Source organism: Elephas maximus, chromosome 17 (assembly GCF_024166365.1).
Source record: "Elephas maximus indicus isolate mEleMax1 chromosome 17, mEleMax1 primary haplotype, whole genome shotgun sequence".
In the NCBI taxonomy this organism is placed as follows: domain Eukaryota; kingdom Metazoa; phylum Chordata; class Mammalia; order Proboscidea; family Elephantidae; genus Elephas; species Elephas maximus.
The window spans coordinates 80,192,421-80,216,760 of NC_064835.1; the positions used below are offsets into that span (position 1 = coordinate 80,192,421).

Here is a 24,340-nt window from a genome sequence, read left to right on the forward strand (position 1 = left end):
CCTATGGGGCAGTTCTACTCTGTCCTATAGGGTCTCTATGAGTCGGAATTGACTCCACAGAAATTTTAAAATATTTTTTTCTTAAGTATACTCACTGAGTCCCTGAGTGGTGCAGATGGTTAATGTGCTCAGCTGCTAACCAAAATGTTGGAGGTTCGAGTCTACCCATTTCTAACAAGTTCCTAGGAAGTTATACATAAGAATCACCTGGGGATCTTGTTAAAATGTAGATTCTGACTCAGCGTATCTGGGGTGGAAATGCAAGTTCTCAGCAAGGCACTTGTCAGAAACGCAAATTCTCAAGAGGGAACTTGTTAGAAATGGAAATTCTCAGCATGTGTTAAACCAGAATGAATCCGTTTGAAGCCCCGCTTGGAAGAAAGGCCTAGAGATCTACTTCCAAAAAAACCAGCCATTGAAAACCCTGTGGAGCACAGCTCTACTCTGACACACATGAGGTCTCCAGGAGTCTGAACTGACTTGATGGCAACAATGTAAGTTCACTTAAGTATTTAAACTGGCACCCAATTACATTAGCAGCTCTAAACCAACAAACCAAACCCATTGCCATCAAGTCGATTCCGACCCATAGCAGCCCTGTAGGACAGAGTAGAACTGCCCCACAGGGCTTCTAAGGAGCAGCAGGTGGATTCGAACTGCTGAACTTTTGGTTAACAGTCTAGCTTTTAACCACTGCACCACCAGGGATCCTTAACAACTCTACTGAACAAAAATTTGATATTGAACGTTAACTTGGGGACTGACATAAGAAGCTGGTAAATTTTCCCTTTCCCTTCCCTGTTTTGCTATCTTGCTGGGGTTAGGTTGTCATGACCTCACTTGGAATGGTTGAAGGTAAATGTGAGTTTCACATGAGAACTTTGGGAAAACTTAAGCCTTCTTCCTTGGAAACCATTCACAGTTTCCTGGTATTGACAGGTCAATTGTATACAGCCACCTTATTTGAGCTCATGAACTCATAAATGAACTAACCACTTGCAGACTCCTTGCATATTGCCCAAGTGGAAATTTCTTTTTACTTGTTCTCATCATTTTCTCACTCTTCTTTCCCTCATTTTTCTGTTGTTGGGTTTTTCTTTCCCCCAGGTACTTTCCTTTTGCTTCCGTTGAAATCATCGTTCCCAACAGGCCTCTGAGGGCCTTTTTCTGTGTCCCCAAGCCTTGTCACATGGCAGCATTCTCCCTCTTGGGGTCACAGGCCCTCCCTACACATCCCCTTTAGTGTCACAGAAACTCTCAGCTGCTGTCTTGGCCCCACAGTAAGGCGATGGCACTCCTGGTGGCAGCCCCAGGCTCTGTGCCTCGTCGCCTCCTCTATCTTTGCTCTGCTACTCTTCTGGCACCGTGTTGGATGTGGAGCTCCTGAAAACTGCCTCTCCCCTTAGGGTTTCAGACAGAAAGGGGAAGAAATTAATCTTCCAAGATTCGGAGTCAAAACCCACTCCAGTCTCATCTTCCCATCCCCAAAATACCACTGCATTAGCTACCAAAAAAAAAAAAGATGAAAACAATGGTGGGAATTATTGTTGTTAGCTACTGCAGTGGGCCCCCACTCATAAAGAACTCACGCACAAAGGGTTCGGACTATTGTGATCCACAGGGTTTTCACTGGCTGATTTTTGGAAGTAGGTTGCCAGGTCTTTCTTCCTAGTTCATCTTTGTGTAGAAGCTTCACTGAAACCTGTTCAACATCATAGCAATATGCCTCCAGCGTTGGAGGGGCGGTATCTGTGCCTGAGGTACAGTGGTCAGGAATTGAACTTGGGTCTCCTGCATGGAAGGTGAGAATTCTATCTGAACCACCACCGCCTCCTATGGTAGTAATGGTGATAATGAAGGATCGTTCCTCAGAACTGCATATTCCAGCATCAGGGACACAAGGTTTACTTTCATTGACTACCAGCTGGATCACAATTAGTTTTGCTCAAGCAAGGAGACCTGGTTTTCTCTCTGCTTATGCAAGCCATTTGCAAATAACAAAGAGAGACCGGTCCAAAGTAATCTAATCCTCACTGCAGACCCAACAGGCTGTGTAAAGGTACAATTACTTGTAAGCGAAAGTTGTACTTCTGCAAATGCAGAAGCTGCCGGTTCGAATTTTGGTTGGAAAGTGTTCTAAGGTAGCCTGCTGGTGTTTAAGTCAAAATCAGGATTACTTGACTTAGAAATCACCACAGTTGTTTGCTGCAGGTGGGATGGTGACAGTAAAGGAAGGTGCAAGGTCTGGTCTACCTTTGGGAGTAATATGAATAGACAATATGAGTAGATTAAAGAAATATATCCATTCTTCCTTCCAAGTGATTCCACCTTAAGGAGAAAGATGTGGCAGTCTGCTTTGTAAAGATTACGGTGTTGGAAACCCTATGGGGGCAGTCCTACTCCGTCCTGGAATTGCTGAGTCAGAATCGACCCAACAGACAGCAAACGGTTTTGTTTTTAGCTTGGAGCATATTGATTTTTTTCTTTTTAATCAAAAGCTTTTAAAAAAAATTGTCACCCAGAGAAACCCTATAAAGCTTCTCTTTCCTTGATAATCTGCAATGCGTATGTCGTGTTTCATTTGTGGAAGCAGGTCTAACTGCAGTTGTTTACAGCGAGCTCTGGTGGTGTAGTGGTTAAGAGCTATGCTGTTAACCAAAAAGTCAGCAGTTTGAATTCACCTGCTGCTCCTGAAGCCCTATGGGGCAGTTCTACCCTGTCCTATAGGGTTGTTATAAGTCGGAATTGACTTGACAGCAATGGGTTTGGTTTAGATTTATGGCTTTGTAAGGGTTTCCTTCCACCTTTGGAGTGTGCTTTTCATAGGCAGGCTGCAGGGATGGGCCCAGATAGGAGTACACACGGTCCTTCAACCTTAACTGTTGAATAGTTGAGGTTGAACTGTTGAACTTCCTTAACGTCTAAGTCTTAAAAAGTGAAGCCATGGTCTTCACTTTTAAGAACTGAATGCAGTGAATTTGTGTCTTTAAATTCTACCTGGAGCATATTGAAGGAGCCCTGGTGACACAGTGGTTAAGCACTTAGCTGCTAATGGACAGGTTGTTGATTTGAACCCACTAGCTGTTCCATGGGAGAAAGATGTGGCAGTCTGCTCCCGTAAAGATTACAGCTTTGGAAACCCTACAGGGCAGCTCTATTCTGTCCTGCAGGGTTACTATGAGTCAGAATCGACTCGCCAGCAATAGGTTACATTACCTGTGGATGCTAACGTCTTCTAACTCTTTCATGCAGGGAGAGCAATTCCAAAGTCACATGACAGACTGCTATCATCTAAAGAATAGGCCCTTGGACTTTTGCTTTAATTCAAATTGTTTGCAAGTTGGATCCCAGTGTAAAGCCTGGATTGTTGAACCACCCAAAAGGGCAATGGGCCTGATCTGTTTGGCCCGAGCCCTTGTAGGGCCACCCTATCTTGGTTTGAGCATTTTCAGGAAAACTGAATTGAATTTAGTAATATTTTAAAGTAAATATTCAGTAAATATTGATCAAGTCAAGAAGTGCTGAGAACACGGAAACGAATGTCTCAATCCTTGCCCATAAGGGACTCACATCCTTTCTTTTGCTGTTATAAATAAGAGACTGTGTGGAATGATCAAAAACAAGACTTTTAACAGGGTACCCCATACAGGCTTCCTAGTGGAGATAACTTATTTGGGTTTTCAGGATAAACAGGAGTTTTCCAGGCAGAACAGAGTGAGGAAAGACATTCAAAGAGTTCCACGATGGAAAGGATCTTCCCTCACCGGCTGCAGGTAGGACACGTGAGGAGCAGAGAGAGTGAACAGAAAGGAGCCTCCACTCTGTTGCAATCAGGAAGTGGGAGGACAAAGACCTTCTATGCTTTGGATTGCAGTCCCTGCTTTTCAGAACCTGATCACTTTCTAAACAATAAATCCCAGAAAAAACAAACCCATTGCCATCGAGTCAATTCTGACTCATACCGACCCTATGGGACAGAGTAGAACTGCCGCATAGACTTTCCAAGGAGTGCCTGGTGGATTTGAACTGCCGACCTTTTGGTTAGCAGCCGAACTCTTAACTGCTACACCACCAGGGTTTCCTTATAAACAATATAATTTAAAAAAATAAATAAATAAGAAAATTTCTCAAGTATTTTCTTCATCTGCTGGAAACTGAAGGGGCAAATGGTGAGACAGGGAAATAGACACTCCACACAAAGAGCGTGAAGGGAGAGAACTGGGTCCATACAATGTTAACAAGGTGTCCTGTGGGTTTTATTTTAAAATAAGTAAAGAAATGCTCAAGCTTATCATGCATAAACTCATTTAGTTTATGGCAAGGTAGTCATGGCAAGGCACATATGTAAGACCACAAGACATTCAATTGGGACTAGAGAATTAGGACAATATGAGATTGTCCAATGGTTAGAGTGCAAATTTTTAGACTTCCGGTGTTTACCTTTACCAAGTGATCTCAGGAGGAAGACTTGTCCACAGCTTGTGCTTGGTGGAGGTCCCTCATAACTGGGGTCTAAGTTCTGCAGCAGCAGACAGAATCTCAACCTTCATCAATGGCACAGTCTCTATCTTTGGAGAGTGTCAGAGACTAGAGAGAGATGTTCTGCTTCCACCTTCTCTCATTGAGTGAAAAGAAATCCAGGGTTTATATATGATTTTCTTATCTGGACTTTTGTGCTAAGGGCCAGGTGATGTAATGTATTAAACAAAGACTGGTATGTTGCATCTTCTCTTCAAGGTCAGAGATTGGGGGATTTTGACTTAGTTATGTCTCAAAGTCAATTCACGGAGATTTAGCTATGTTACGTTTTCTTTTATCATGGCATGCAGGTGCAGAGCCAATGTAGAAAGGTTGTTTACAACATATTTCTATTTCTTAGGTCATCTAAATTCACATTATCATTGATTTATACCTATGTGGTTTGAGAGCATAACAGAAGCATACATAATGCAAAGTCAGGGAACTAAATTAAGTTCAAGACCATTTGTGAAATGGAAATATTTCAAATTGTTGAAGGGAAGGCAAAATATACATATATGTAGATAAATATATGCATATAGATCAATATCTATATGACTATGTATATATATATGTACATATGTATATACATACACATACATTCATTTAACTGTCCTTAAATTCAAGGAAACTTTTTCACATATGGAGCCCTGGTGGCACAGTGGTTAAGAGCTACAGCTGCTAACCAAAAAGTCGGTAGTTCAAATCTGCCAGCTACTCCTTGGAAACCCTACGGAGGCAGTTCTACTCTGTCCTATAGTGTCACTATGAGTCGAAATAAACTAGATGGCAATGGATTTTTAATTTTTTCATATATATATATAAATTTAAGGACAGTTGAATGAATTTAAGGAAAGCTAAATGGATATTTCAGATATCTGACAGTAATTTGCTCCTGGAGCCCCCTCCTTCCCTGCGGGGAGGTGGATTACTAATCTCGGACTCCTGTAGAGTAATTGCTCAGCATCTCTAACTGCGTGGAGGGTTCCAAAAATATTTGTGCAGTTAGGGATGGCTCAGAATTTTTGAAGTTTTTTTTTTTTTTTTGGCAAATGGTACTGACAGGCTGTGCTGAAGGTCGGACATTTTAGAAAAGCTTTTCCTATTACCGCAACGGTCAGCTACTTTTGGAATGGTGCAGAAAGACGCTTGGCTCTTCCAGAAAGCTCTGTCATGACTATTGGGTCCAATTTTAAAGCACCTTCTGAAACACGTTGCCTTAGTCATCTAGTGCTGCCATAACAGAAATACCACAAGTGGATGGCTTTACAAAGAGAAATTTATTTTCTCACAGTCTAGTAGGTTACACGTCCAAATTCAGGGCATCGGTTCCAGGGGAAGGCTTTCTCTCTCTGTTGGCTCTGGAGAAAGGTCCTTGTCCTCAATCTTCCTCTGGTTGAGGAGCTTCTCAGGCACAGGGACCCCATGTCCAAAGGATGCACTCTGCTTCTGGTGCTGCTTTCTTGGGGGTATGAGGCCCCAAACTCTCTGCTTGCTTCCCTTTCCTTTTATCTCTTGAGAGATAAAAGGTGGTGCAGGCCACACCCCAGAGAAACTCACTTTACACTGGAACAGGGAGGTGACCTGAGTAAGGGTGGTGTTACAATCCTATCTAATCCTCTCTACATAAAATTACAATCACAAAAAGGAGGACAACCACACAATACTGGGAATCATGGCCTAACTAAATTGAAACATATTTTGGGGGGGACACAATTCAACCCATGACACACGTGAAAGATATTCCCAAATCTATTTTCTAGAAGAACATGCACAAATTCATACCATGGTACAAATCATCCATATGAGACATTTTAGAATATTTTTAATTGTTGATTAGTCATAAAAACAATCTGGAGAAAAACTAGATAATTTGAAATAGCTCTTTAAGGTAAGAAGAAAGGTCCTACGTTTTGTTTCATGAGGGAGGAAAAGGAAAAGAATACACAAAACTGTTAAGGGTGTTAACCGTGGCTCAGGGGCAGATTATCTAGCAGGCAAGGTAAGCACAATGCTTACCTTGCTTACCAGATCATCCGTTGTGAACAATTTCACATTCTTTCATCACTTCAAAGATTCTGCTTCTAGGTATAGGTGGCATCTGTCTCTCTCCCAACCCCACAGCACCTTCCTACAGAATCGAAGTCTCTTTTCAAATTTACAATCCCTGACAAGGGCAAATGACCAAGTAAGCAAGGTAAGGACCGAATTACTTGCTCTTACTTACTAATCTGTAGTGAACAGTTTCCCATGGTTTCACCGCATTGATCTGGTAAGCACTGTGCTCATCTTGCCTATTGGATAATTCGCCCCTGCAGTGTGGCCATGCACACACAGCTTGATAGGAGAGAGCCGGCCAGGAACCCAGCCCTCTCCTTCCTATGGCCTGGCCTGCCATTGCTTTTCTCAACTAGATCATTTGGATTTTCTGTTAATAACCTCGATCGAAGTGGAAATAGTACAGAAGGACTTTGGAGGCAGGGGAGAGAGAGCCTGGATTTTACAGTTGTAGTGTTGACCGGTAAACTTAATTCACAAGGAATAACTGAGATTTCAGTGTGGCTTAAACTAAACATTCTGAGGAACAAGTGAGCCATGAGACTCTCCAGTTTCAGGGGAGGTGGGAGACACTGTCAGAGGCCAATAGGAAAAGTGGTGTTTTTGGGGGGGCATATTATTATTATTATTTATTTTAGGGAAGCAAACAGGGTTCATTCAAAGCAAGATTTTGCCAGGTTTGCACAGACCCCAGCCGTTCACTCTTCTATTAAAGGGATTTTGGAACAGCTGACAGAGGGAAAAAAGAGAGTAAAACTGTTGTCAAGTTGGAGAAGTTGAATAGATTACTGAAAAAAGGACTGAAATTGGAGACAAAAAGATCTCAAATAAAGCAAAAAGCCAACATTTTCAGAGTCCACATTACAAACAGCATCTCAGAATCACGGAGTTATTTGTGGGTTTGGCTCAAAGCCAAACATGTTTTCAGGCTTTAAACATTTGCATCCATTAAACAAGTTTTTGAAAAGAGAGAGAGAGAGAAGAAATGGAATATGGAAAGTTTGCATCTTAAAAAAGAGCTGGGCATTGCCTCTCCTAACCAGTGTATGTCAGAAGGGGGAAGGGAAGGAAAAGAGTTTAGTTTGCCTTTTTGGAAGGCTCAGCTTTTGGACCCATTGCCATCAAGCCAATTCCAACTCATAGTGACGCTACAGGATAGAGTAGAACTGGCTTGTAGCGTTTCCAAGGCTATAAATCTTGACGTGAGCAGACTGCTGCATCTTTCTCCACGGAGCCACTGGTGAGTTGAACTGCTGACCTTGCAGTGAGCAGCCAAGCACTTAACCACTGCGCCACCAGGGGTCAGAATCAACTGAATGTCAATGAGTAAGCTTTTGGAAGGAGTCCTAGTGGCACAACGGTTAAGTGCTCGGCAACGAACTGAAGGGTTGGTGGTTCGCACCCATCAGCCACTCCATGTGAGGAAAGACCTGGCAATCTGTTCCCGGAAAGATTACAGCCTATGAAAACCTGTGGGGCAGTTCTACTCTGTCCTATAGGGTCACCGTGAGTTGGAATTAACTTGACTGCAAACAAAAAAACAAGCTTTTGGACTACTAACCCAAAAGTTGGTGGTTTAAAGCCAGCCGGCAGCACTGTGGAAGGAAGACCTGGCGATTGACTTCCGTAAAGACGACAGCTAAGAAAACCTTATCGTGCACAGCTCTACTCCGCAACACATGGGGTTGCCGTGAGTCACAGTTGACTTGGTGGCAGGGGGTTGGTTCTGGAGCCTTTCCAGAAAGTTAAACAGGTAAAGGGACAAGGTTTGGGTCCTATAAAGAACACAAGTGTAACTCAAAAAAGTTCCTGCAGTTTGCCTGGAGGGAAGGCACTTCCTCGGGTCTCAGGTCAGATTTTGTACCAGGCACACAGAAACAGGCAGAGAAGCACCCTGCCCGCAGGGTCACCTTTGATCAAGACTTTCTGAACCACCCACCCCACCGGGGCCTGGTGCTCTGTCTGTTGGGACAGGCAGAAGTCGGCCTCCTGACCCTCTCCCAGCAGCGGGGCAGGAGAAGAACTTGCCTGTATATTTACAATCACTCCTACCTCTTTCCCTCCATCTTTTATGATCTTCAGCTCTTACTCACCCTCCAACCATCTAAGGCAATTAAGCATGATTACCTCTGATTCAACAGCAAGTAAATCCGCCAGCTTCCTGCTCAAGGTTTAAGTGAGAGGAGCTGCCTGAGAAATCCTGTTTCTTAAATGCAATAAAGGTTCTCTAGAAAATCTTCGTTGAAATGATCATTTCAGGTCATTGATGTGGGAAGGTCTGATCCCTGATCATTTTTGCTCTTGTTCCCTTTCTTCACGGTGATGGTGAGGTCATTTTAGTCCCCTTAGGGTGGCCACGGTCAGGGAAAGGGCACCTAACCACCCCTGCTAGCATCTGCTCAGTGACCAGCACAGGTGGGCCTGGCCCACAGGCCTCCTTCAGCCAGACAACCACACCACACTGTCTGCAGGCCTGTGCATACTTGTAGAAGCTCCACCTTTCCTTTCAGGGCATCATGGAGAGAGTTACGTTTCAGCATGTGTATCACTGTGACACACACTGGAACTTTCTTTCTTGGAAATTTTTCTACCTTGTGCTTCCTCACATGAAGTAACCAGCAGAATAATTACAGTTGGATTTTAGGGTTCCCGAGTCTGTGTTTAGTCTCTCTCAGCTCTCACTGTCCTCCCTCCACACAGAAACTGACATCCCAGTGAGCCTTTCATTGCAGGTTTCTGGGAAATTATAGAGTCCGGAGGTGGAATCCCTGTGGGGTGTTTTACCTCAGTGCAATATCATTATCAGAATCACCTGGAGGGCTTGTTAAACCAGAGTGAGAATTTGCGTGTCTAACAAGTTGTCATGGATTGAATTGTGTCCCCCCAAAATGTGTGTCAACTTGGCTAGGCCATGATGCCTGGTATTGTGTGGTTGTCCTCCATTTTGTGATCTGATTATCCTCCATTTTGTGACATGTTATAAATCCTCAATGTTATATAGCCTCAGTGCCTGTAGTTATGGTCCCATTTGGGAGTGAGCTGTCCGTTATGTTAATGAGGCAGAATTAGGTCATGTTAACGAGGATTAGGGTAGGATGTGTCTTGAGTTACTTACCTCCCTTCTCTGCCCTACAAGAGATGAGCAGGATTAGGGTGGGATGAAACACCCTTACTCAGGTCACACCCCTGATCTGTAAGGGGAGTTTCCCCGGGCTGTGGCCTGCATCACCTTTTATCTTCCAAGAGATAAGAGGAGAGAGAAACGAGCAGAGAGAGGAACCTGACTACCACCAAGAAAGAAGAGCTGGGAGCAGAGTGCATCCTTTTTACTCATGGTCCTGTCACTGAGAACCTTCTAGACCCAGGGGAAGATTGATGCCAAGACACATGGTGCTCTTTGAGGAACACCAGACCCACAGATGTTGAAAGGAGACAAGGACCTTCCTCCACAGCGGACAGAGAGAGGAAGCTTTCTCCTAGAGCTGGCCCCCTGAATTCAGACTTTTAGCCTCCTAAATTGTGAGAGAATAAATTTCTGCTTGTTAAAGCCATCCACTTGTGGTATTTCTGTTATAGCAGCACTAGATGACCACGACACAAGTTTCCATGGGATCCTGATGCTGCTAGTCCAGTACCACACTTTGAGAATCACTGAGTTAGACTATAAAGCCTTTTCTCTTTTCTTTCCTTTCTTCTTAGTTGCCTCTCCCTTAAAACCCAACCACAAGAGAGGAATGGAGAAATTATGGGCAGTGTTGGCTGGCGAAGGAATTACAGGAGAATTGAAATAAAAGAATTTGGATAACCTATCACAGGCACCACTTGATCCCTTCCCCAGCCCAAACACTGTTATTAAGTATTCCTTAAATTTTCCTTCCACATACTAGTCTTTTATCTATGGCAGTGAGTTTTTCTCTCAAGAAGACAATATTTTATTTTTAGACCTGAACCAAGCTTATTCTTCCTTCTTAGGAGAATTAAGTTCATTTTCTTCTTATTCTAGATTCATGTCCCCTCTATTTTTTGCACTTTAAGTAAAAGCTAATATTCACTGAGGGCTTTCTGTGTACCAAAAGCGGTTCATATGCATCATCTCAAAGAATCTTCACAAGTTTACAAAGTATATATTTTTAGCCCGTTTTACACATGAGGAAACAGAGTTAGAGAGATTTTGTGGTTGCCAAAGTTCACTGAGCTAGTTGGTAGTACGACTGAGATTCAAACCAAGGCTTGACTCCAGGGACCAAACTATACTGCCACGTTGTTGTTGTTATTAGGTGCCATCAAGTAGATTCGGACTCATAGTGACCCCATGTAACAGAGTAAAACTGCCCCATACGATTTTCTAGGCTGTAATCTTCACAGGACCAGGTCTCCAGGTCTTTCTCCCACAGAGTTGCGGGGTGGGTTCAAACTGCCAACCTTTAAGGTAGCAGCCAAGAGCTTAAGCGTTGCTCCATGAAGGCTCCATAGTGTTATATTTTATGCAATGTTCTACCTGCTATATTACCAAATAACCAATTACAAAATGAAAGATTTGTCAAAAATCAAATAATTCATTTAATATGTACATGTATTAAATAGATACTATGTGCCGTGACTGTAGTTAGGTCCCAGGAATACAATGGTGTGCAAAATAGAACTTTTCAAGATAAAAAATTGTTCAGAAAAGCCCGTATGTCATTAAGCCCAGAGTTTGCACCCATCCCTTCCTCTTTCTGTCCAAGATCAAAAAGAATAATTTCTTCAGAAAATTTCTAGCAAACCTCCTTTGACTTTTTAGAAATCTCAGTTCAACAAATTTGTTTTACTATTTTTCTTCAGGGAGCATGTGCTACTTTCATTTTAAAAATATTTTTGTTCATTGAGTGAATAATACATTTACATAGCTCAAAATTCAAAGAAACAAAAGTGTATATGGTAAAAATTAATTTCCCTCCTTACCCTCAGCAACCCAGTAACCTCCAGAGGGAACTATATATATGTAAATATGTATTTTTGTCTTCCTCCTTTCCTTTCTTTGCTCACTAACACAAATGTTGGTTATTATCTACATAGCCTTTTCTACTTGTCTCTCCCTTGATATATCCTGGAGATCATGACAAATCAGTAAATACAGTTACCTTGTTCTTTTTAACAGCTGTATATATAGATAATTCTAAAGTATACCATAATATATTTAACTAGGCTCCTGTTGATACGAATATAACATGGCCCAATATTTTTCTGTTACAAACAGTTCTACAATGACTATGCTTATATCATTTTACACCTCTGCAGGTGTATCTGTAAGATACTTCTCTATAAAGAGAAATGCTGGGTTAAGGGCGAATGGTATGTACATTTATAATTTTTTAAAAATGTATTATGGAATTTTTCAAGCATTACAAAGGGAGACTAGTACAATGAACCTCCACATGCCCAGCACCCAGGTTTAATAGTTACCAATAATCTGTGACTAATATATACTTCATTTATTGGCCCCTCTATCCCCTCACTCCAAACTATTTTGAAACAAATCCCAGACGTTATGTTTTTTCATTGGTAAATATTCTGGCACTATTTCTGAAAAGTGGCGCAGTGGTTAAGCCCTGGGCTGCTAACCAAAAGGTCTGCGGTTCAAACCCACCAGTCACGCAATGGAAGGAAATTGTGGCAGTCTCCTTCTGTAAAGATTACAGCCTTGGAAACTCCATGGGACAGTTCTACTCTGTCACATGGGGTTGCTATGAGTTGGAATTGACTCAATGGCGCCTAACGACAACATCCCACCCCTTAAATTATCTTGAAACAAATCCCAGACATCATGTTATTTCATTGGTAAATATTTTGGCATATTTCTGAAAAGTTTATATATACCTTTTCAGGAATATATTATATAACCAATATATAAAAATATATACCAATATATAGCTTATATAATATACAGATTATATATTACGTTAATAGATTATTATATATCATTTATTAACATAATATGTATATAATCTCAGCTCTCAGTGTTAGCATTCACATGGCCTTGAGCAAATCTCTGTGAGGTGAAATTTCCTCACTATAAAACTGAAGTAACAACCCCTACCCGAAAGGGATGAGGATCAAACGAGGTACACCACAGAGCTAGTACTCAGTAGGTGGTAGGTATGGTAGCTAATTTGATAATTTGATGACCTCCTGTGACTCTCAAGTTCCCCTGGGGATCCTCTAAAATATCACCAGGCATTGCGTGTCAACCAAGAGAAAACAAGCCAATAGTTTTTCCTTCCTTCGCTGGAGAATGTATTATCCTGAAGTAAAATGAATGTTAACAACAATATGCCTGCCCACACAATATTTCATATCAGCAGCAGCAGAGCTACTGGCGTTGCCTAGGCCTTTGTTGGCCATGGCTAATCTTCCACACTTCCCAGCTGGAAGGCTGACCACCTACTCAAGATCAAACTTTTCTATCGTGATCCCCTTTTCCCAGGCACAGGACTGAGACGCTCCTCACTCCTGCAATGTTTAAAAGGGCAATATGTCCTTAGAGAAACGTTAGCTTCACACAGAAAGCCTGGCCTTTCGAGTGTACGGAGCCACCACTAACTACCTCACTTTTGTATTTCCTCTTTGGAGGGAATACACAACGTTTCCACCTCGCTCACTCCCCTGGAGCGCTGGAGATTGGACCTTCACCTCGTCCTGGCCCTAATGGAACAAAGAAGTCGGTATTATCAATTCTTTCTGACCATCTGCTGGTTTCTAGACAGGGGTCTACCGTCTGAGGCAGGAAAAAGCCCACCAGGCAACTAGCTCCAGCCACTGGCTTCCTGCCTTCACAGGACCCAGCAAAGTGGCCTCATTCCATCTCCTTCCGCCTTCCCTTGCACCTTTCACAAGCTTCAGCCTGCCTCCGCGTTCCCAGGGAACTGGGGCTGAGTCCCGAGTGTGGGCAGATTCCTGGAACTCCAACCTGGCCCGGGTCCTAGGTGACCAGCAGCGGGCGGCTCCGCGGAACTGGCCCGACACTCGCCCCCCCCCCCCCTTGTAAGCGGACACCAGGGGCGAAACTCCCCACAATCACCAATGCGCTGAGAGATCCAGAAGGAAAAGAAAGAAGGGAAAAACCCAAAGCAAACAAAGAGTCGTGATCAATGAAACGGCTGCAGCCCCCGAGGGCGGTGGCGTGGTGAGGAGGGGGAGCAGGCCGGAGGCCGGCTCCTGCCCGACCCCAGCAGAGCTCGGAGGCCGAGGGGCGCGCGGCGCCCACGCTCTCCCCGCGCGGCGCTGGGTGCCAGCTGCGGCGAGCCCCGAGCGGCGGGCGGCTCCGAGGCGTCTGTCTCCTTATATGGTAAAATGATAGGGTGGGGGTTTCTCTAGGGCTGGGAAGCCGCGCTGGTCTCCACACGAGCCGGCTGCGGAGCCGAGTCCAGGAGCCGCCGCCGCAGACGGCAGCCTCCGGGAACCGCATCGCCGCCGCGCCGCCCTCGCCGCCCCGGGCCCGTCCGGGTCGGCCCCGCCCAGGGAGACCCCGGCCCCCCGCGTGCGGTGAGTATCCGCGCCCCGACCCGGTTCGACCCGAGAGGGAGTACAAAGGGGCTTTTAATAACAAAGGCATGGGAAGGAGAGAAGAGGGGTGCTGAGCAATTGGGGAGACCTGAGGGTGGGGTAGGGGGCGCTGGGAGACGGGAGGGGACCCGCCGCTCCCATCCCTGGAGGGAGGATCTCAGTCAGGGTCCCCGAGAGGCCCGTCACCAGCGGGTGGCGAAGAGGGGCTGTGCTACTCTGGGAGCGCTGGCAAAGGCAGGCCGGGGGTCCTACCCGGACCCCGGCTGCAGGGAGGTGGCGGTCGCCGTCCCTGCGCTGGGGCTCGGGCTCCGCGCGCGGCGTTTGCCCTGGCACGTTGGCCGCGCTCCGTCTGCGCCAGGACGCCAGGCGTTTTTCTCGAATAGAAAGTGGGGCCGGCGGCGTGGCCTCGCGCTTGGGCGCGTGTGGAAATTAAAGCAGGGAACCGCCAGATTTGAAAGAATCATCTTGGCTTATTTTAAACGAAGTTAATAGAACTGATTTTTCTTCAGTAGCATTCGTGGACTATCTTATTATTCCTGAAACTGTGGAAAGAAAATGTTGACTGTTGCCACTTTTTAATGAAGGATCAATCATCTGTTTACTTAAAAATCCTCATTTGGGTCTCAGTTCTAACTCGCCGAACCCAGGTTAGATAAAATGTGTATACAGAGCTGCTTTCCATGGTGTGGACACTCCCTGGCACTTATTCTGGGAGGGAATACATCACGATTTGTGGTTGTAATCAAGAGAAGTGGGTTGAAAACACAGCGCCGAATAGGTCTCATTTCTTTGCTGCCAGCTCTACTTATGTGTGTTTGATGATGTTGTCACAGTGAGTACTGTGGAGGTGGTTTAGACCAAAAAATATTTGAGGCGAGTCTTAGAAATACAGGAACTCCTAGTCTGAGGATTAAACTTCTAGAAAACCAAACTTCATGAAGCAAATTTTATTATGTGCTTATATAAAATTTTTTCAGGGTTTTCTGATTTAACTCTACCCCGAATTTTTTTTTAATTGTGGTAAAATTATACACAACAAAACATACCCCAATTCAAGAATTTCTACGGGTGTAATTCCTTGACACCGATTATATTCATGTTTGCAGCCGTTCTTGATACCCTTTTCCGAATCGTTCCCCGGTGGTTAACATCAACTCAATGCCTCCTAGGCAAAAACTCCCTCTTCCCCCTCCCTTCCACTCCTGGTAACCTCTAATAATTACTGGTTGCTGTACATTTGCCTGTTTCATTTGAGTGAGATCATACAATATTTGTCCTTTCGCGACTGACTAATTTTTAAACTCAGCATAATGTTTTCAAGGTTCATCCGTGTTGAGGCATGCATCGGGACTTCGTTTCTCTTTATGGCTGAGTAATATTTCATTGTTGTGTCCACCTTTTGGCTGTTGTGGATAGTGCTACAGTGAACATTGGTGTACGTGTGTCTGTTCAGCTTTCACGTTTTATGAGTATATGCCTAAGGACGGACTTGCTGGGTCATACGGTAGTTTTGTTCAACTTTTTGAGGAACCGCCAAAGTTTTCCGCAGTGGCTGTACCAGTTTACATTCCCACCAGCAGTGGATGAGGGCTCCTGGTTCTCTACAGCCTTCCGAACATCAGTGTTTTCCATTTTTTTTATCTTCTCCATTCTAATGTGGGTAAGGTGGCATCTCATTGTGGTTGTGATTTGCATTTCCTTTGTGGATAATGACGTTGAGCATCTTCTCGTGTTTGTTGGCCATTTCAATATCCTCTTTGGTGAAATGCCTGTACAAGTCCTTTGCCCATTTTTTGATTGGATTGATTGTCTTTTTGTTGTTAAGATGTACTAGTATTTTATACATTTTGGATATTAGACCCTTATTGGATATATGGTTCCCCAAAATTTTCTCCCAGTCTGTAGGGTGTCTTTGCGCTTTTTTGATAAAGTCCTTTGACAAACAAAAGTATTTCATTTTGATGACGTCCCATTTATTTATTTTCTCTTTTGCTGCTTGGGCTTTTGCTGTACTGAAAACCCATTGCTAAAAACTAGGCCCCACAGCTTCGTCCCTGTCAACCCAAATTTTGAAAGATTATCAATCACTATATAGAATTAGATTTTCAGGATGTTTATTATCCCGTTGTACTTTAAAATGTGTTTACACAGCAGCATATTAATAAGGGCTAACGTTCAGCTCACTATGGACCAGATGTTGTTCTGGGCACTTATGTTCACAATCTCATTTAATCCTCACAAATACTCCATAAAGCAAGTATGATAGGCTAGTGGACACACATGGACTTGGAGCTGGCCTGCCTATGTCTATCAGCCATGAGCTATGAAACCTTGGCCAAGTTACCTAATCTCTCGGTGCCTCAGTTTCCTCAGTTGGAAAGCAGAGATAATAATGGTGCCTTCCTTGCAGGGTTGTCGGAAACACTGTATACATATTTGATATCTTCATTTTTAAAGATAAAGAGAATGAATCCCGGAGAAATTAAAGTAACTTGCTGAAGGTTACCCAGCCTATAAATGGTGGTACCAATATCTGACCCCAGACAGCTTAACTGGACAGCCTGGATTCTTAACCGCTAAACTCTGCTGGGAGCCCTGGTGCGAAATGGTTAAGAGCTGGGATGCTAACCGTAAGGTTGGCAGTTCAAATCCACCAGTCACTCCTTGGAAACCCTATGGGGCAGTTCTGCTCTGTCCTGTAGGGTCGCTATGAGTCAAAACCGACTTGACCGCACGTAACAACAATAACAGACTCTACTGGGGGCACCCCATATATTCTTAGACTGGACACCAGGAACCCTGAGTTCTACTCATGCCCTGCCTCTGTGGCTTGGGTTGCCAATGAGGGGCTGGGGCAGGTAAACCTCTCTGACTCAAAGCCATGAGATACAAAGATCCTTGAGCATTAGTTATTGGATATTTCCTGTGTTGTTTAATCAGGAGAATTTTATCAAAGCCACGTTTATCAAGTGCCCCATGTAACGTGGTATTATACTGAGAGGTCACTTCCTCAAGATTACCATCTTGAACAAAATTCATGGGCTTTCTCTAACGACTGAGAGCCTAGTCTTCCAGGAAACCTGCTAGCATTGTGACTGTGAGGTAAGTCAAAAGAATTTCCTCTGCCCTGAGTTGTAGTTTTTAGTTTTAGCTCTCCAGTACCATTTGCTTAAACATTCTCTCCACCAGTTCTCATTTTCCCTTTTTTAGGATTCCATTTTTTAGGGGTTTTTTTTTTTGGATACATTGCTACTGGTGGTCTTGGTTTTGCTTTTGTTGTAAGCCGTGGCTCCCAGCTTATAGATCTAATGAAAGATCCAGGGAACATCAGCTGTCTCCATCGACAGTACCATTCTCACAGGTCATTCTCATACCTGGTCTGAATTTTGGCATTATGTGTCTTCTCACTTGTCCTTAGCCTTCATGACCACGTCTCCATAACCGTGGTTTAGTCTGCAACTTCAAGATTTCCTTAAGGCACACAGTAAAAGTCAGAAAATGGTGCCTCTGATAGTAAGAGAAGTGGCTGCTGGGTTTTTAATGGGCAAATGGGGTTGAAATCAAAGAGCATCCTTGAATCCATGAATATTTTGGTTGTCAGTCAAAAATAAAAATTTCTATCGATGTTTGATGATAAAACTTTTGGACCAAATTAGAATTATCCACTCAGTGAACAAAGTAGAAGATGTTCAAGCCTGTGATAACGGAATCCTAATACCGGAGACCGTGGGTGGTATAAATGGGTACGGTGCCCAGCTGCTGAGGTGTCTCAAGAAAGAAAGGCCTGGCAGTCTACTTCTGAAAAATCAGCCATTGAAAAACCCTGTGGAGCACAGTTCTACTCTGACATGCGTGGGATCGCTAGGGTTGGAGTTGACTAGACAGCAGCTAGTTACTGGTTTAAGTCAACGTATTAAAGAAACACAAAGAAAAATCATCTTGAAGAAGCAGGGCTGAACTGAGAATGAAGAGGCCAGGCTTTCATGGAAGTTGGTGGTCGCCAAAGGCAAAGGCTGGTCAAGGGGTTGTAAGAGACGGAACACCAGGCCCATGGAGAGTAAACAAATTGCCTTTTCTCCATCAGAGGTGACTGTTGAGAGAGAGAGCTGTTTTGGTTTTGTAGGTGTAGAAACAGAAAGCTTGAGGTGAGTGACTTGCTCCCACCATTCTAGGAAGGCTAGGTGGAGCTCAGGGTGGAGTCTTTCTTCCATTCCCACGCTAGAATGATTTATGAATCTCAGGCATCCCGCCATTCCCACCTGCATAATTATAGTTTTCTTGCATTGACTAAGCTGACATGTTTAGAGATTAAATTACCTGGTGGTACCTTAAAGGTGATTTAAAATCTTTGGAGATAGAACTACTCCTTCAGAGACTCTGTGTGTTTTCTCAATATCCCAGTGCCTAATACCATTTTTTTTTTTTTCAATACCATACATGAAAAATGTTGTGTGCCGTTGAGTCAATTCCGATTCATGGTGACCCTATAGGACAGAGTGGAACTGCCTCATTCTGTTTCCTAGGCTGAAATCTTTACAGGAGCAGATCTCCAGGTCTTTCCTCCCACAGAGCTGCTGGTGGGTTCGAACTGCTGGCCTTTTGGTTAGCCTCCAAGTGCTTAACCGTTGCACCACCAGGGCTCCTACACTGAAAATAGTAGTTACTAAATACATTCCTATTCAATGGATTAAAAAGTCCCCAGGACATCAAAATGTGCCGTACTAGTCCTTTATTAATGGTCTTGAGGTCAAAAATTTGACATTTGTTTTCCTGTTTCTTTATATTATGTATTCAGTAGTCAAAGGATAATTAAGAAGATAGCATTCACGCATTGTCTTGCGCAGAACATTTCTTAACAACTATCAGAAGCAATATTTCAGAAAATATTTTGAAAGTTACCAGTTTTACATACCAAATTATATCCCTGTCCCCAGCATGTAAAAAAACCAAAACCCACTACCATCGAGTCAATTCTGACTCATAGTGTTTCCGAAGCTGTAAATCTGTGTGGAAGCAGACTGCCTCACCTTTCTCCTGTGGAGCCCCTGAGGGTCTTGAACCGCCAACCTTTCAGTTAGCAGTTGATTGCTCTAACAACTGTGCCACCAGGGCCCCTGCATGTGGATATACTTAATGCCTATTAAATTAACCCATAAACATATTGTACAGTAGTAGGCATAGTTGATTTTGCACCTTGCCAACAATTTTAAAAAACCAATTTCAAATTGATCCAAAATATGTTACTTAGAAATTTTATGTACATATAAAAGACACACTTGAACTTAAAATAACCCTCTCCTTTTCACCAGAATTTGTATTTCTGAAAGAAACAGTTCAGCTAGACTAATGAAGAGTGTTGATGGTGAGCCCTGTTTGTCTGTATGATACTTCTGCCATTAAGAAAACAAACTGGTGCAGGGGGATTCTCCAGCTAAATTTTCCAGTGTGAGAGTCGCATGCCTTTGGGTAGAAGATCTTTGATTTATAGGCATGCCAGGTCTGCACAGAACATCCGGGAACTTTTGCTGGTATCTGGAGCCTATGTGAAGGAATCTGGCTTGTTCTTCCCATTGCTGTTTGGGCGAGTCTCCTGGCAGGCTTTTGCTCCTTGACCCAGACAGTCTCCCATCTATGGACTACGCAGCTGTGTATTCATAAGGATTTAGAGTTCAAACCCAATAAGAAAAATTCTACCTTCTGTGGAATCAGCAATGTAACCGGAAGGAGGGAAAGAGAGCCATAATGAAGCCCAGTATTTGTTACATTAGAAATTTCAGTGCATCAGATGTCAAACCAAAAGACATTTTGAGTTTGCTCTGCAAAATGGCTTGGTCACAGAAAACATGCCTCATTTACATTTTTTTTTGTCCACACGTTTGTATTCTGGGGTATTCGCATTTACGCATTTATCCATTCATTTGTTCATTCGTTCAGCAAGTGTTGACGGAGCACCTACTCTGTGCCATCTGCAGGCAGGGCAGCATGCACCTGGTGCCCACCTTGACGGAGTTGATGATTTGATAGAGACGCAGGCAATCACAGTATGGTGTTGGAGCGTGAGAACATTGCCTTGTAAACATATTCTAAAAAAGACCCCCCACACAACAGACCACTCTTCCTAATTCTTTTCCAGAAGCTTTGCCTGACGGTTGATGAGCAGTGCAGGGACTTTGAAAGGTCAGCCCGACTGTGGAGGGGCCGGCTTACGGACACGGCTTCAGCATGGGTTGCGGGAAAGGCTTGCGGACAGTCACAGGTTTTCTTTAGGAACAACTATGGAAGAGTAGTCTCACAGAGCACAGTATAGAGAAAAACACTTTGGGGTTTGGAGGGGGAGGAGAAAATGGCACTTTTAAGGGTGAGATCAAAGTGGGGAGTGAAATAAAGTGAACATGGAAAAAGGATGCCTAACGGATACTTTTGCAAACCCTAAATCTGGCCTTGGAGGACTTGCATGTCCCATCGGGCCTCCCACTTGGGAAAGACAGGCCACTCTCCTGAAGCTCGACGGCCTGAGCCAGCAGAGGCGGTCTGCCATGCCAGCCTCCCCCTTGACGCTCCAGAAATCCCGCTGCTGGAAAAAGGAACTGACTTCCTGCCTCCAAATGCCCTGCCTTCCCTTGCGTCTTCCTTTCTCCCACTCACCACCACCTCTCTTCTGCCCTTTACTCGCTTTTCATTTTCTTCCTCTCTTTTTTCTTTTCTCCTCTCTCTTCCCTGCTCTAACACCCTGCCGCAGACTTAGTTTTGCGCGTTTTAAACATGAAAAGATAAAAATAAACCACATTTATAAGCCTGTGTTATTAGTTGCTGGAGAGTTGATTTCGGCTCGTGGCAACCCCGTGTGTGCAGAGCAGAACTGCTCCACAGGGTTTTCAAGGTTGTGACCTTTCAGAAGCAGATTGCCAGGCCTGTCTTCTGAAGTGCCTCTGGGTTGGGTTTGAACTGCCAACCTGTCAGCTAGTAGTTGAGTGCTTAACCCGTTTGTGCCACCGGGGACCTCTTTTATAAGCCTGTAGGCCGTAGTTATTTTTAATAGCTGAGCCCTGTGCATCTGTTGCACTCCAAACCTTTTTGTTCTTAGGCTTGAGGAAAAGCTGGGCTAATGGAAAACTCAGAGAGCAAAGGTCTCTCTAGGCCATCCCCAGACCTGGTTCTTGCCTCACCCAGTTAGCCTGGCCTGGAGCCAAGCCTGGAGCCTAAGCTCTAGAATGGAAGAAGAAAGACTAGCTTTTCACAGAGCCGAGGGCAGAATGATGTCAGAGGCTGAGTTAACCCTGGTAAGGGATAACAACTCCAGGACACTGTAATTTGGATTTGAGTCGGTGAAGTAAGTCAGCGGTCACGCCTTAGGTTTAGGTGTCTCTGCACGCTGTTGGTTAAGCCTTTCATCATTGCCGTGTACCACTAATGGACACAGATTTCACAGAAGCTGTCAAGGGGAATACTGAGGTTCAGAGAGGGTAAGCAAACTTTATACAATTTGGATTAAAAAAAACCTTTCAGCAATAAAATGTCCAATTTTTATTTGAAGAAACTATTCAGAAGTGGACCGTGGCACCCTGGGAATTTTTTAAGAGCCGTTGCCTTTCAGTTTTGTCTCCCTCAACCTTATATAACTGTTACGGCTTGAATTGTGTCCCCCTAAAATATATGTCAACTTGGCTAGGCCATGATTCCCAGTATTGTCCACCTTTTTGTCATCTGATGTGATTTTCCTAAGTGTTGTAAATCCTACCTCTACGATGTTAATTAGGCAGGATTAGAGACAGTTATGTTAATGAGGCAGGACTCAATTTACAAGATTAGTTTATGTTTTGAGTCAATCTCTTTTGAGATATAAAAAAGACAGGAACCAGCAGAGATCCGGGAGACCTTATAGCACCAGGAAAGTAGTACCAGAAGCAGAGCACCTCCTTTGGACCTGGGGTCGCTGCACCGAGAACCCCTAGACCAGGGGAAGATTGATGACAAGAACCTTTCCCCAGAGCCAACAGAGAGAGAAAGCCTTCCCCTGGAGCTGGCACCAGAATTTGAACTTCTAGCCTCCTTAGACTGTGAGAGAATGGGTTTCTCTTTGTTAAAGCCATCGACTTGTGGTATTTCTGTTATAGCAGCAAGCTCCAAGGCAGTGACAAAGTCAACTTTCATGCAGTAAACATTTAATTGGGGGGGGGGTCTTTCTATCTCCCATGGCAACCCCAGGTGTGTCAGAGTAAAACTGTATGCCGTAGGGTTTTCAGTGGCTATAGTCCTATGGCAAGGAACCCTGGGTGGCACAAATGGTTTCCTCTCAACCACCAACCTAAAAGTTGATGGTTTGAACCTACCTAGCCACACCACAGGAGAAAGGCCTGGTGATCTGCTTTCATAAAGATTACAGCCAAGAAAACCCTATGGAGCAGTTCTACTCTGTAACACATGGGGTCACCATGAGTCAGAATCAACTTGCTGGTGATTGGTTTACTGGTTTTAATCTCATCCCTCAGCTTCAAGGTTAAGTCCTGACTCAAAGCACTTGGCTGCTAACTGAAAGGCCTGCGGCTTGAACCCCCTGGAGGAAGATGTGTCATTCTGCATCTGTAAAGATTTACAGCTTTGGAAACCCTATGGGGCAGTTCTACTCTGTCCTTTAGGAGCCCTGGTGACATAGTGGTTAAGCACTCAGCTGCTAACCAAAAGGTCAGTGGTTCGAACCCACCATCTGCTCCTAGGGAGACAGATATGGCAGCCTGGTTCCGTAATAGTGTACAGCCTTGGAGACCTTATGGGGGCAGTTCTACTCTGTCCTGTAGGGTTGTTATGAGTCAGAATTGACTCAATGGCAACAGGTTTGGCTTTTTTTTTTTTACTAACAAAGATTGGCGGTTCAAACCCACTCAGTGGCACCTCGGAAGAAAGGCTTGGCAATCTGCTTCTGAGTAGTCACAGCTTTCTGGGACACGGTTCTACTCTGCAACACATGAGGTCGCCATCAGTCGGAATAGACTCAACAGCAAATGATTTGTTTTTTTTTTTCCCCTAATCTCACGGAAGTAGATCCTCAGGCCTTTCTTGCCTTTGTGCCGCTGGTAGATTCTAACCACCAACCTTTCGTTTAGTACCCACTGCCAACCCATTGCCGTCGAGTCGATTCAGAGTACAAACCGCAGGCACCACCTGGTTGCTGTGAGTCAGAATACAGCAGTGAGTTTTGTTTGCTTGTTTCCTATTCCCCCTTGACACTGTGTAGGCTGCAGAAGATAACATGCTTAAACCTTCTGGCTTCCCACTGCCTACAGGATAAATCCAAATGGGTGAACAAGGCACAGTAGGCCCTCCTTGCCTTGGACTTTGTTATTTTGGCTCCATCTTCTGCCACTCCTGCCAACTTGACTCTTGAGTTACTTTCATCTTCATGAGTGTCCCCCTTACCATACGCTGGTTTTTATCTCTCTGCTTTGCTCACCCTATCCCTTTGGCCTGCAGTACCTCCTGACTCTTTCTATAGAGCACTGGTGGTTCAGTGGTAGAATTCTCGCCTTCCGTGCAGGAGACATGAGTTCGATTCCCAGCCAGTGTACCTCAAGCACAGCCACCACCCGTCTGTCAGTGGAGGCTTGTGAGTTGCTATGATGCTGAACAGGTTTCGTCGGAACTTCCAGGCTGAGACAGACTAAAAAGAAAGGACTGGTGATCTGGTGGTGATCTCCTTCTGAAAATCAGCCAGTGAAAACCCTGTGGATCACAATGGTCCAGTCTGCAACCCATCCTGGAGATGGTGCAGGACCAGGCAGTGTTTCATTCTGTTGTGCATGGGGTCGCCATGAGTCGGGGGCCAACTCCATGACAGCTAACAGCAGCTCTTTCTGGGCACAGGTAGTGTCTCCAGGAAGCCGACCCTGCTTTCCCCAGGAAGCGTGGTTCAGGGCTCCCTCCTCTAGAATTCTGTGATACCCCGTGTATGTCTCTGTCTCGCCGTTAGCACAAGGTGGCACAGTGGTAAAGCACTTGGCTGCTAACGGAAGGGTTAGCAATTCAAACCCACCACCCACTCTGCAGGAGAAGGATGTGGCGGTCCGCTTCCATAAAGATCACAGCCTTGGTAACCCTATGAGATAGTTCTACTTTGTCCTGTAGGATGCCATGAGTTGGAATCGACTTGATGGCAATGAATTTGGGTTTTTGTTTTGTTTTTTTGCCCTTCGCACAGTGTTTTACGACTCTGTATGATACAGAT

The 24,340-nt window shown here is 44.3% G+C and overlaps 1 protein-coding gene across 2 annotated transcripts in view; it reads left to right on the forward strand.

Annotated features, from left to right (window-relative positions):
* The window catches only part of FHL2 (four and a half LIM domains 2), an 81,043-nt gene that overhangs the window by 23,917 nt on the left and 32,786 nt on the right, over positions 1-24,340 (forward strand). Inside the window, exon 1 of one of the 2 annotated variants that reach the window (XM_049856981.1) lies at positions 13,439-14,100. The exons of the other annotated variant lie outside the window; for it this stretch is intronic. The gene's annotated coding sequence lies outside the window, so the exon portion shown is untranslated. Of the gene's footprint in view, positions 1-13,438; positions 14,101-24,340 lie in introns of those variants that run through there. 2 annotated transcript variants of the gene reach the window in all.